General features: G+C 36.1%; 1 protein-coding gene across 1 annotated transcript in view; it reads left to right on the top strand.

Annotated features, from left to right (window-relative positions):
- Nucleotides 1-11,394: 11,394 nt before the first annotated feature.
- Nucleotides 11,395-14,673, top strand: part of fam107b (family with sequence similarity 107 member B) — a 58,754-nt gene continuing 55,475 nt past the window's right edge. Inside the window, exon 1 of the mRNA XM_056478477.1 lies at nt 11,395-11,600. The gene's annotated coding sequence lies outside the window, so the exon portion shown is untranslated. The remainder of the gene's footprint in view (nt 11,601-14,673) is intronic.

The raw sequence follows: 14,673 nt of genomic DNA, 5'->3' as shown, positions 1-14,673 counted from the left end.
TTTGAAACTAGACATTGGCTAGTTTGGTACCCAAGGGTCAAAATAACTCAAAGTAGTAAAGAAATAGAGTAAAACATGGTAAAATATAGGTGTAAGTGAACTGCGATTAGTTTCAATGAAATTCATTAGAGGAAAATTGAATGTGACCATCAGGATAGTGGCATGGAAACACCAGAAAGATAAAGCTGAATGTCATGAAAATGAAAAAAAAAAAATTATAATAATTTGCGCTTGGCCAAAGTGATTTCCAGTCACACACATTTTTTTAAAATGACTAAAATGGTGTTTTATGCATGTCACTGTTGCTATTTTAACATTCACCATGCATCACCATGCATTTTACCACAGGAAGAAATATGTGCTTTAGCCTACATTTTTTTTAAACTGCAAACATGTAACTTAGATACATTTGACTGCAGTTTCTAGGTTAAATGAATGCTACGCAGAACAACTTTATTTCCTTTTTACACTAATATTAATTACATATTATCAAAAATAAAGAATTATTTTTGTACAGTTCTTTGCACAACTCTAAATAAATGCTACTGAACAACTTAAATAAATATGCTTTCCTCATCTATCTATCTCCAAATGGAAATTTTCTGGAATGGTCAGTTTGCTCAGTAGCTCTCCTGGTGTTGTATGTGTGATGTAGAGAGGTCAGTCACACCTCTTTCATTCCCCAATCGATTGAAAGCAGAGGCTGGGTTTGCATTGAGGTGACAGCAGTGTTTGTGCTGTCAAGACGACTAAAGAGACTTTTAAAGATGGAGGAGAGACTAGTGGTCGCTGTTTTAAGTTATCCAGGGGTGTATGACTTCACAAATCTTGAATATCACAATTTTATTAAATATTACAATTATAACAACATCAACAGCATCACTCTCGCACAACATGCAGCTGATTCAGTCGTTATAGTGACATGAAAAAGCACACTGAGCTTCTTTTTTCATGTTAAAAAAAAGGCAGTGTGGTGCACCTCGCGCTTTTTGAACATAAAAGCGCGTTCAGTGTGATCGGCCCCTAAAGCAGATGTTTTGAATGCTGTCTGTTTTGACTTAAAGATTAATGTCAATTTGTACATGGTCTATATTGCCTCTCTTTAAAGGATGAAACGTTAACTTGGGAGCTATTTTTTTATCAGAGACAGTTGCAACATTTTGCCTTGATGTCTGCGCTTACATCTGTGTTCATGCGCAGTACTGAACGAAAGCATTTTCAGTCGTTTTAGCATTTATGATGGAAATAATTGAAAATGTTAGTGTGGACATAGAGAGTTTATAGATGAAAACACAATTTTCACATTTATCCAGACTAATGCAGATGTAGCCTTAATGCTGGTTTATACTTCTGCATCGAATGCGCGCAATCGTGCATTTATACTTCTGCATGCTGTTTGTGTTGCTCTGCAATATTACTTCCGAAACACTACCTGGCAGTAGGTTTTTCTCTGTGTCGAGTTTCTTCATGGGTGTTTTCTTTTTTCTGAACACTACCTTAATGTACAAGTCACTCATTTAGAGGCGGGAAGTGGCGGACGTGCACCAACTTTAATCATAAGGTAAACAAAACAAAGATTTCCATCTAGAGCTCCTTTACGGCACTCCACACTTATAAACACTCGCTCCATCGGGCTTACGGCTCTCAGCACTGCCCACGCTCGTCACCGCTACCAAATCGACCAATGACAGAGCTTGCGCTGTGCGTCATTGTGACGTGTAGTTACTATTTTTGAGAGGTCAGTGTTAGCGTCAGACATGGCGAGGGCATCTGATGCAGAAGTATAAATCAGCTTTTACTCTGCCATCTCGTGGACATGTGCAAGAAGCATGCAAAATGAAACATGCAAGAAAAAGTACCCTAAGTAACATATTTCAGATTCGCAAAAATGTAAACGGCACAATCTAGTGAATTTGTCATCAGAAAGGTGCAACGAAATGTACCAATAGCAATGTATTTTACGATTTTATAAAAATGTAGGCTATCACCTATTTCCAATGAGGCTGCACATGTAAAAACACAGTCCTGGGCTGTGTTTGAAACTGCAGTCTATACCCTTATTCACTGTTTCCTACATTAGTCCTATTTTATGATCCCCCAGAAGCAGTGAAGGAAAATGATCAAGTGAATTCAGACGATAAGACATCAGACATTCACTCACTGGCTTTTAATGCATTCATTGTTTTTAATTCAAGAGCACCAGTGAGCATTTCAACCTTAGTTCTATTTGAGTGCCTCAGTTGTCCTCAAAACTGTAGCTTAAGTGTGCCGGAAGGGCTATTGCTTTTTGCTTGCTGTTTAAAACTGAATCCAAAGCTTGCAAACTGGCTGCTGCAGTAATGAGAAGATTTATCTTGAACTCTGTCATGAAAAGTAGCGTATATAAATCCTAACCAAATAATTTTATAATCAAATAAAAATATTTTTAGACCTCTATTACCCTATTGGACCAGTGATTTGGCCCTTCATGAAAAGATGCAGATGTTTACTCTTGTTTAAAGGGATTATACAAATGACCCTTCCTGAAGTGTCCTTCGAGGAAGTAAAAAAACTGGAATTTCAACATTTGGTGCATTCAGAACAGAATTGATCACACTTTGAAGGTCACTTTAGATGTATTTTTCCTTAACCTGTAGCACATTTGAGTTCTCTTGGCCATCGTAGGTTTGTCCAGAACTGAGCAAAATTTGGGTTTGAAACAAGCCAGCAAATTTAAAAGAGTAATTGCGAGTAATTAATGATAAGGCCCTAAAAAACTTTAAGCATCAGCACAGCCTCTCTTTTCCATTATAAAATCCACAGGTTAAGTCAAAAGAAGAAGAAAGCACTTACACTGTAGCCTGATGGCTCAGAGAAAGCACTTTTAATCATATGCTATAGCAGTAGTTTGGCACATGCTCAGCAACAGGGTTGTAATATGATGATGTCAGAGCGGGGCTGCAGCAGGGTCATCCAGATATGTGGGAGCCGCCCATCCTGCAGCGTGACTCAGAGCTGGCTTATTACATTAAAAGACGCTGAGCTCCTCTACAGTCGCCATGCTCTGCCCGCCCAGTGCTCATGATAACATCAGGAGAAACAGAGGCAGAAAAAAAAAATATGTATAGATTATATAGATTTATTGATTGATTTGGGCTATGCAACAAGGCATTTGGTTCTGTTAAGGGAACCAAACTGTGGAATGATTTACCTGTTAGCCTAAAATTAGAAAGTAATGTAAATGTTTTTAGTTGTATACTTAAAAACTGGTTTAAAACAAAACAGCAATTTACATAAATAGTCTACTATTAGTTCATTTGATCATGCCACCTTGCTATTGCCTTATAATATCTTATTTATTTTATTTCGGCTAGAATAAAAGCAGTTTTTAATTTTTTTTTAAATTATTAGCCCCTTTAAGCTATATTTTTTTGATAGTCTACAGAATAAATAATCATTATACAATAATTTGCCTAATTACCCTAGCCTGCCTAGTTAACCTAATTAACATAGTTAATCCTTTATCACTTTAAGCTCTATAGAAGTGTCTTGAAAAATATCTTGTAAAATATTATAAATATTATAAAGATAAGATAAATCAGTTATTAGAGTTGAGTTATTAAAACTATTATGTTTAGAAATGTGTTGAAAAAAATCTTCTCTCCGTTAAACATAAATTAGGGGAAAAAATAAACAGGGGGGCTAATAATTCTGAATTCAACTGTATATGTAAATAGACACATGTAAGCATATATTTGAGAAAATATTTATTTATATTTAGATATAAAACTTATGTGTAAATTATATATTATTATTTTAATACCTTTATAATAAACTTGTATATTTTGTTTTATGTATATGTGTGTATCACACACTCTAAAAGAGCTGTCACTGGGGGAGTCCCTTTTTTAAAGATACATATTTGTACCCAAAGAGTCCACAGTGGTATATAAAGGTGCATTTTAGTGCCCAAATGTACCCAAAAAGTACTTTTGAGGTACCATTATGGACCCTTTAGGTACAAATATGTACCTTTTGAAAGATACTGCCCCAATGACAGCTCCTGTACCTTTATTTCTGAGAGTGCATACATAATTAATATGAATAATATACACAGACATATATTATGTCAGATTTATTTTGGATTTGATTAATTGCGATTAATCTAAAATATTATTAGAATATTAAGTAAAGTCCATTGATATTTCATTAAATTTCCTAAATATATCAAAATTTATTTTTGATTTATAATAAGCAAAGCTAAAAACTTCAGTTGGACAACTTTTAATAGTAAATTTGTCAATATTTAGATTTTTTAGAACCCTCAGATTTCAGATTTTCAAATATTTGTATCTCGAACTAACTATACATTATTGGAATGCATATTTATTTAGCTTTCATGACTGGTCTTGTGATCCAAGGTCACATATTGATTCTGCATTCAAGAAATAAATGTATTTTAAATAATAAACACATTTTCATTCATTGATTTTCTTTTCTGCTTGGTCCCTTTATTAATCAGGAGTCGCCACAGCGGAATGAACCGCCAACTTATCCAGCACATGTTTTGCACTGTGAGACACCCACACACTCTCATTTACACACATACACTACGGACAATTTAGCTTACACAATTCAACTGTACCACATGTCTTTGGAATTGTGGGGAACACCGGAGCACCCGGTGGAAACCCACGCGAATATGAGGAAAACATGCAAACTCCTCACAGAAATGCCAAATGACCCAGCCAAGGCTCGAACCAAAGACCTTCTTGCTGTGAGGCGAACATGCTACCCACTGAACCACTGTGTCGCCCTATAATAACACATATTTAGATTTAAAATTCAGGCACAGGGTGATGTTTCACAAGATGTTTTGCAGCAGTCCTTTTTTTAAATAAACAGAACTGAACTGATTAAATATTACACTGGAGCAACAAATGAAAAGCATATGCATAACATTCATGTTACCCTGTTTTATTGCTTCTTTTAATTTCTCTCTGTGCACCCAATAAAAATACAGTCTGACTTGCGGTTTCATGTTGAGAAAGATTTTCATGCTTTTAAAACATTTAAATAACATCAAAGCGTTCTTTGCACGTGAAATACAATCTTCAAAACAATGCAAATCTAAAATAGCAGTATTCATTCTTTTATTTTCCTTCAGCTTAGTCGCTATTTCAGAGGTCGCCACAGCGGAATGAACTGCCAATTATTCCAGCATGAAGCAGATGCCCTTCCAGCCGCCAACCCAGTACTGGAAACATCTATACACACTCATAATCATACACTATGGCCAATTTAGTTAATGCAGTTCACCTATAGCTGATGTCTTTGGACTGTGGGGGAAACCGGATCACCCAGAGGAAACCCACGCAAACATGGGGAGAACATGCAAACTCCACACAGAAATGCCAACTGGCAAAGCCGGAACTCGAACCAGCAACCTTCTAGCTGTGAGATGACAGCGCTAACCACTGAGCCAAATGATCAAACTTTCTACACTAAAAAATGTGAAACTGCAAAAACCATTGTCTTTCCACCATGGACACACACACACTGATACATTCGGTGTTGCACAACTCAATAAGAGAGTCTAATATATTTTCTAAAAACTGCAGGTATTCAAGTATTCCCAACTCGCTTTGATTTTCCCTAGAGCGCAGTCTTCCCTAGAGTTTTTAACCGCTCTAACATCTGTGCCTCTGTACATTCGATATTATGTGATTCAGACACAAGCCTCATTAAAACAGATGGTGTCTCAGTTTCTTGCAAAAACTGTTTGCAGATGTTATAGCCTATTGCTTTTTTTTCATAAAGTATGCCCTCATTTTCATATTTATTGAGTAATCTAAAACACTGCTCCATTTTCTGACTTTTAAAAATAAAACTTTAATCATTTTAACACACTAGCCCACTCCCAGGTCCACATAAGTAAATGAAAGTGAAATACAGATGTGTGTCAGCACTGACTGAAGTTCAATGACATGTACAGTATTGACATCTGTGAGTTCAGTCTTATAATGACGATGCTGTTGGTCAAAGCTCTGAAGCAGAAATGGCTTCATTCCAGTGGAAAACACATAAAGATGAACTCCCAGTATGGGCGTATTTTCCTGTAAGATGTAATCTCATTGGTGAAACGTGTCCCCAGTCCAGTCAAAAGTAGGTCATAGACATTCATTATGTCCATTACTATTTTTTTATATCCGTCTTCTACTGTACAACAACAAGTCGACCTGATCAAAGCAGACGTATAGTTAATGTTTAAACTCTAGCTAACGTACAAGTAGGGACTTTGTAACTGCATAGTGGAGTTGGATAAACATTAAATGCAATTTATGCATGGAATCAAGGTGTAAACTAACTTATTCAGATCTAAACACAGTCTAATGAACATGATTGAGATTTTACTCTCCCTCTTAAAAAGAGAGAGACTAAATTAGAGTCTGTCATACTGGTGTGCACAGTAAAAAGGCAACTTACATACTGATCTTCAAAGTGATGCCTTTAGGCTTCTGCAATAAAGGAAGCTCGGCTCATTACCATGGTTTCAGAAAACTGTCATTTCCTGTTTAAAAGCAAACAGGTTGAAAGCAGTGGAAAGAGGCAACAGGAAATCAACCGCAAGTAAAATATCAGATAAATGATGCAGATGGACTGGAGTGATAACAGAATTATTATCTGATATCAAGCTAAAAGTGGCAGAAATATGGAAAGTTTGATTAATCTATTTACTAATATTCTGCCAAAATTGTTATTTATTATGTATGTATTATTGTTCTGCTAAACGATTTTATGATTTATTTATTAAAAAGCCAATTGTGTTGTGTATATGGCTGTGGATTGATATTTTCTTTAATATTAAGCTGAATGTGCCTTAGCTGCAGTATTACCTACATAATGTATTACTAATTGTTAGGGCCAGACAGAATCTGTAGACATTTCTGCGCAGAATTTTGTGAAAAATCTGTGGATTTAAGCAGAATGATTTTGGGAGTATGACTAATTAATTGGTAAACAAAGCAATATATAATAATATATATTGACTAACTAATAATAATATATTGACTAACTTTTAAAAATGTTTTTCAGGTTTTATAATTTGAGGATTTTAAAACACAACTTGCTCCAATTATAAATACTGTATCTGATTGCATAATCTACACTGTGAAAAAATCCGTAATTTTACGGTTTATTTCCAGCAGCTGGGGTGATAAAATAACGGCCGTTAAATTACAGAAATTTACTGTAAAATAACAGAGGTTGAATTAAAGAAATTTACCAGAAATTTAAATTTCTATTATTTAATAGCTGTTATTTTAAGTTTTTTTTCCCAGCACCTCAGCTGCCGAAAATAAACCATAAAATTACGGATTTTTTTATAGTGTAGTTATGTAATCAGCTATACCCAACACTTTGTAGCTGTACACCTACTCACTCCAATAGTATCTGACTGTAGACATGCATATACACTTATTCACTCACTCACTCACTCACTCATTGACTCACTATCCTTTGGCTTAGTCCCTCGTTTATCAGAAATTATTATTCTTGTGTAAACACAGACTACGCAGCATGGTGGCGCAGTGGGTAGCACAAATGCCTCACAGCAAGAAGGTCGCTAGTTTAAGCCCCAGCTGGGTCAGTTGGCATTTCTGTGTGGAGTTTGCATGTTCTCCCCATGGCAGAGTGAGTTTCCTCCGGGTGCTCCGGTTTCCCCCACAGTACAAAAACATGTGGTATAGATGAATTCAATAAGCTAAATTGGCCGTAGTGAAAGAGTGTGTATGGGTGTTTCCCAGTGTTGGGTTGGAATGAATAAATAAACACAGACTTAAAAAATAAATGGTTTCCTCAATGTCCTTTTGATTTCACTGGACTCAGAGATTACGAAACAATGGCTTGGGATTGCCTGACTGTTTTTTCCCCCGCATCTGATCATTAGGACCCCTCCCAAATTCCCGTAACCTCGAGTCCACATATGTTCCCCGAAAGTCTGGTGGGACTGAATTCTGGGTAACCTCTGGAGTAGTTATGACTCATTCGCCTCTCTTACATGAACCACGGCGGAGGAATGCATTACATCAATGCATCATTCCAAAACTGCCTCTGAGGGAAGAGTCATTCATATACTGCTGCGTCCCAATTCGCATACTTATACTACACCCTAAAAGTATGGACTTTTTTTGTGAAAGAAAAATATATACTTTTGAGAGTGTAACAGAAGAATACGCAAGCTTTGGGACATACTAATTCTTGTCAGTCATCCACACATCATCCACATTTCTGTCATATTTATTTTCCTATCTTATTGGAGAAGCTGCAGCAGAATAAGAGTCTTTCATGCAGAGAAATCTCCTCAGGTCTTTGGATAGTTATGCATTAAGGTGTTAATGTGCAAACACGTCTTTATTTAAGTTCACATTGTTGTTGCAGATGAAATATAACATATGAATTGCAGCTTAAACATGTTCCAGTTGGCTAGATAATAATTAACAGTCATACAAACATCTTTGCCGAAGCTTCTCTACTTGACGATTGGTCTTGCGCGTCCACCATTTTTGAAGTTTATTTACACTGTGCACCCACGTTTGTAGTTCAAATTCATGTTCAACGCGCAATGTACTGTGGACAATATCAGCGGTTAGAGTATGGAGGTTGTTGCTAGATCAGATATGGTTGCGGCTGGAAGTTTGCCAGAATTATTTATAATATTTATTAAATTTCCTATTTATTGTATTTTATTAAAGTCTACCCCCACCCCAACCCTAAACCCAACCGTCACATACTGTAAAAATATTAATTATTGTTATACAGTGTCATAAAAATGCTGCTATATTGATGTACATATCGCACTTCCGGTCAGCCGCATATCTCATATAGACTTTACCACTTGACGGTTGGTCTCACGCATCTGCCATGTTTGTAGTTTATTTACACTTTTCAACCGCGTTTGTAGTTCTAATCAACTTTGGCATACTCTTTTTAATATAATACCATTTGGGACATTCATTTATTAATTTTCTTTTCGGCTTAGTCCCTTTATCAATCATAGGGTCGCCACAGCGGATTGATATGCCAACTTATCCAGCATATATTTTACGCAGCGGACGCCCTTCCAGCTGCAACCCATCACTGGGAAACATCCATACACCATACCTGCCCACACTCCTGTTTTTCCCAGGAGTCCCCCGGATTTCAGACCAATCTGCCGCCACGCTCCCGTTTTGTTATTTCTACCAGAAAACTCCCAGAATTCCCCACCCACCCCTCCACCCTCTAATTCTATTTTCAAATACTATTTAGGATAGATAGTATGCAAATTTGGATGCAGCAATATATTTATAAAATAAAAATAAAATGCTTACATTTTTAGAACATATTTTTAGTCAGTAAAATATTTAAAGTAGCTTTTATTAAATAGAAAATAATAGTTTCTTTTATTAAAAAAACAACAGTGGCATAATGCAAACCATACCTGTAAACCTTCCGTTTTTCCCAGGATTCTCCAGTATTTTACAGTTCTATCTCATTATCCTCCCCTAAAGGTATTTTCCTGTTTTTCTCCCGTATTTGACATTTTTCTATGAAGGGTGGCAACAAAGAGCCGATCCTTCCTATGCACAACCCATACCACCAAACCACCAGGGAGCGCCCCTTGCTATTTAATGCAAATCTGTTATGTGCTTTCGTTTTTATTTAGGCATGAAAACACTTTGAAATAAATATAAAAACGGAGGGATTCCCTTCCTTTCCATTACAGGTGCCGTCGCCCCTCCTATGCAGTCCTCAAAACAGCCATGTAGCGGTGCGTGACTGTCAGCTGACGTGCTCCATAGTGATAAATAGACTTCGTTTTCTAAACAAATTCTGTACACACAGTTTGAAGTGGAGTGAAAGTCTGGGTTTTGGGTCCATGTTTGAACAGTTTGAACAAATATAAACATAATTCATAATAATAAAATATAAAGATGTCGATTTTGGTGGGTTTTCTTTTAAACACAACTAATTTAGTCTTAAATGAGCATAAAAAGTTAGAAAGCAATCAAACGCTTTTAATTATAATGTTAGATGTGTGCATTTTAAAGTGACACCTCTGTTATTTATTGTAACCAATAAAAATCTAAATGAAAGATTCATTTGTTGCTCTTTAATCAGAATGTGTATGTTAGACAAGATTAATGGGAATTGATACCTTGATTCTATTTCTTTATAATAGCTATTAATTTTAATTGTTAAAGCTTATTTGCTAATTTATTTGCAGATTTTTTCTAATGTATACTGTTTATTCTATCTTTTGTAAATAATAATAATACATATTATTGACCTTTTAGCTGTTTATATATGGGGGCATATCCGTTATTTTCACATCCCAATGATGACAGATATGATGCAAACAAGTCATCAGACACTGATCTTTTAAAAGTGCAAAAAAAAAAAAAAACATCAGTTAGACACGAGATTTAAATGAAATCTTATCAGAAGTCTAAATATAAAATAGTATATTTGGTTCAGAGAGAATCTTTGCTCCACTTCTTGATACCTTTGGTGTTTCTGACAGGAAACTTCACTTTCTGTACTAGCCTACTACTAAACTTGCTCTTTCTGTATGACAGATCTGTCACCCGCGCACCAGTAAGCGGAAGTCCGGTGTTTCACACAGACAGCACACCGCACACGTCCCACATGAGCACGTGAATACGCGAGGGAGGGGCTGAGCTAAAAAAACGGGGTGAAAAAAGGAGAAACCCCGTCGGCGGATGGGGGTAGTGAGGCTTTTGGGGGTCCAGATTCAGCTGTCCTTCATAAGCCGATTATTTAAAATAATCCTCATGCAGACACCAGTGAACAAAGTAAAAATATGGCTGCCTTAAATGCCTTATGTCTGAAAAATAAAGACTATATATGCTACATAATAAATATAGCACAATTCTGCCATTATTTATCGTTAAGCTATTGTTAAACTAAATGAAAAATGAGCTTAAAATCGTTTTTAATGCAATGGTTCAGGATTTGATCATGAATTCTATAAACTCTCTGTGAAAACGAGTTAAATTTGCTATCATATGACTTAAAACACTTCGAATATATAGCACAATTCTTGTTTATTATCTTTATGATAATTAAGAATATCATTCGGTCACCTCCTGTGAGCATGGATGTGATCAACGAGAAATTATTTAATATTTCTTCCTGTTTGAAAGCAATACAACAACATGTGAATAAATAGGCTAATATTAGTTTGTTTTTTGGTGATCTTTAACATACTTTACCATTTGCTTTGTGCACGCTGCACCCTCAGTCTCCGCCCACAGACACTGCGCCACGCCCAGACCGTTTTCGGGGTCTCCCCTGCTGATGAATATTCATGAGGGGAAACGGGCGGAGCATCGCTTGTGACTCAGGCGTTGGGTCATGTTGTCCGCCCGCCCCCCACTCCAAATATTAATTTACATTTCTAAGGGTCCTGTCTACAACTGAACTGTTTCCAAGAGAGAAAAAACAGATTTAACAGACACACCTTCACAACGGGAGAGGTGAACTCTTGTGTTTCTCTCTGCTGAGGTTCATCTGAAGTCACTTGCCTCAGAGAAGTATCGCTCAGGACGGATTTCGAGGTATGTGTGTGCTTGACTGTGGGTCTGTTTTCAGGACGCCTTGCATCGAAACGCGTTATTTGTAGTAGTGGAAATGCGACGCGAGTCATTGGAAACAATGTTTATGTGCACCGACTAATGATACATTGATTATAAATTGAATGTGTGATAGAGTAGATTAAACAATGAGCAAACAGAACAATACATCGCTCAAATCACGCGCTTCAGAACAATGGCAAACAAATGTTTGCAAAAATGAAAGTAGGCGTGTTTGATAGCACTATTTACAAATCAAAATAATTAATAATTCATTTTTAAGCCTTAAAAATTATATATATATATATATATATATATATATATATATATATATATATATATATATATATATATATATATATATATATTAGTTTTAAAAATATATATAAAAGTAATAATTTCCTTTTAATTTTAAATGTATTTTAATTTACAATATAATTCCATTTTAATTTTACATTATTTCCCAATGGCTACATTTTAGGATGGAACTGCAGCTTATGTTATTATTATTGTTATTATTATTATTATTATTATTAGTAGTAGTAGTAGTATTACTATTATTATTATTATTTTAATGCATGCAAAAAATAGGTATAGAGTATTTCAGTTAACAGAAATACCAAATACTTGTGACATGTCATGTCTTGTCTGGTCATGTCTTCCTCACTGTAAACAGTGTCTCTCATTTACCTTTCCAAGATTTCTGGTGGTCTTTTTTTGTCCCATTCAAACATTAGACTTTTTCATTTACTGTCATTTACCTTTTCATTTACTGTACAGAACTTATTTGAATATATTTTAAAATGCTTGTCATTTTAAATAACTTCTGCTGTAGTCATTTTCATACACACATAATCTGAGCGCAATATTCAAAGCGATCAAGATTAGTGTGTTCATAAAGATGTTGCAGTATATGTTGTCTAATGTTCAGTATGATCATAGTGAACTGGGTTTTCTGTATCGGAGGGGATGTTGGGGGTAGGGAGGGGTTGGATCGGGACCACATGTGTTTGCAATTTGGAAGCTGTTTTGTCAAACGTCTTACATCTGTTTTCTGATCTTTGAACCAGTTCCCTTGACTAGTATAGTGCTGGTGAACTCTTCCCATTTGCGTTTGCATATCTCTTTATCTGTGTCTTCCTCTCACACACATGCTATCATTCTCTGTTGTGTGGTTTCCGTTATGTATAAATACGAATGCAGCAGAGAGAAAGTGAGATAGAGTCATGACTTCAGACTTCCCGTATGCGATGATGCTCGTCCCCCGTGTATGGGTAGGACAGAGGGGCTGAGTGATTAGAGCGTCTCTGGGTAGTAACACGATGTCCTCAGTCTGACAAAACAGTGCCTTAAGTCATTGGTTGGTTACAGTAGTGTTGCAGTAACATCCTGTCCAAACTGTTCTGACTGGTATTCTCACATCACTTCTTACACATGGGGGTCAACCCAGGGTACATTGCAATTTTCTTAATTTTACATGTCTTATTCAGTTTCTTGTCTTCGAATTAAACAATGAATGTGCTCTGATTTGGACAAAATAAGAAGTCTATCAATTCATATTATTGTTGTTCACGAAATGCTTTTTCATTAATTATATGAGCGCAATAATGCACGTAATTACAAGGATACAGACAAAACATAAATAAGAGCAAGGTGAAAAAGTTGCAATATGAAAATGTTGGACCTGTAATCTGTAGTGGCAGCACGGTGGCGCAGTGAGTAGCACTCTCACCTTACAGCAAGAAGATAGCTGGTTCGAGCCTCAGCTGGGTCAGCTGGCTTTTCTGTGTGGAGTTTGCTTGTTCTCCTCGTGTTTGCGTGGGTTTCTTCCGGGTGCTCCATTTTCCCACACGAGTCCAAAGACATGTGCTACAGGTGAACTGGGTAAGCTAAACTGTCTGTAGTGTATGTGTGTAATTGAAAGTGTATGGGTGTTTGCCAGTGATGGGTTGCATCTGGAAAGGCACCCACTGCGTAAAACACATGCTGGATTGGGTTTTCATTCAGCTATGGCGACTCCAGATTAATAAAGGGAATAAGCTGAAGAAAAATTAATGAATGTAATCTTTAGTTTTTGAAAAGTGTTTTATATTTTATTAATATTATTTTTTATTTCATGAGCACATATGAATGAGTTAAATATGAATTTATTTTAAATATGAGCACAATGAATGAGTACATTTCACAAGTATTATGAATTACACACATGATGTATGTGTATATGCATCGAAATCGCAATGTGCATATCTCACAGACACACACACACACACACACACACACACACACACACACACACACACACACACACACACATATATATATATATATATATATATATATATATATATATATATATATATATATATACACACACATACATACATACATCTCAAATTTTTGTATTGTTTCTAATACAAATATCTACATTTCAAAGCGAAAACAAGATTATTTTACTTTCTCAATTGGCAGATAATTTTGCTTATTAAAAAAAACCTCTTAATTTTGACTTATTTCCTTTGAAGGTGAAAACAAAACAATATTTTTTACTTGTTTTGAGAATCTTTTGATATTTGGACTACAAATGAGACAAATTGTCTCATTGTACTTATTCAATTTCTGTAACTGAATACTAGTAAAGGCTAATTTATACTTCTACGTCAAGCGCACAATATGCTCCTGCGCAGCCTGCACGTAGTCACATAGCCCTCCTTGTGGCCGTCGCTGACTCGCACCTCTCAAAAAATGTAGCTACACGTCACAACGACACGTAGAGTTAGCTCTGTGATTGGTCGACTTGGTATCACTGACAAGTGTGGGGGGGACCGAGAGCCACCCGAACCCATTAGAGCGAGTGTTTACAAGTGTGGAGTCCTGTGAAGGAGCTCCAGATGGAAACTTTTGTTTTGAGTTTACCTTATGATTAAAGTTGTTGCAAGTCCACCAGTTCCCACCTAAAAAGGAGCGAGTTTGAGGTGTTCAAAAAAACAAAACACTAGCTAAGAAACTGGACACAGAGGAACATAACCTCACTGCCTGCTAGCGTTTCAGAAGAGTTATT

This window comes from Danio aesculapii, chromosome 18, assembly GCF_903798145.1.
Source record: "Danio aesculapii chromosome 18, fDanAes4.1, whole genome shotgun sequence".
NCBI classification, from domain to species: Eukaryota; Metazoa; Chordata; class Actinopteri; order Cypriniformes; family Danionidae; genus Danio; species Danio aesculapii.
The sequence above is the reverse complement of the archived record's forward strand: the minus strand, read 5'-3'. Positions and strand labels throughout refer to the sequence as shown.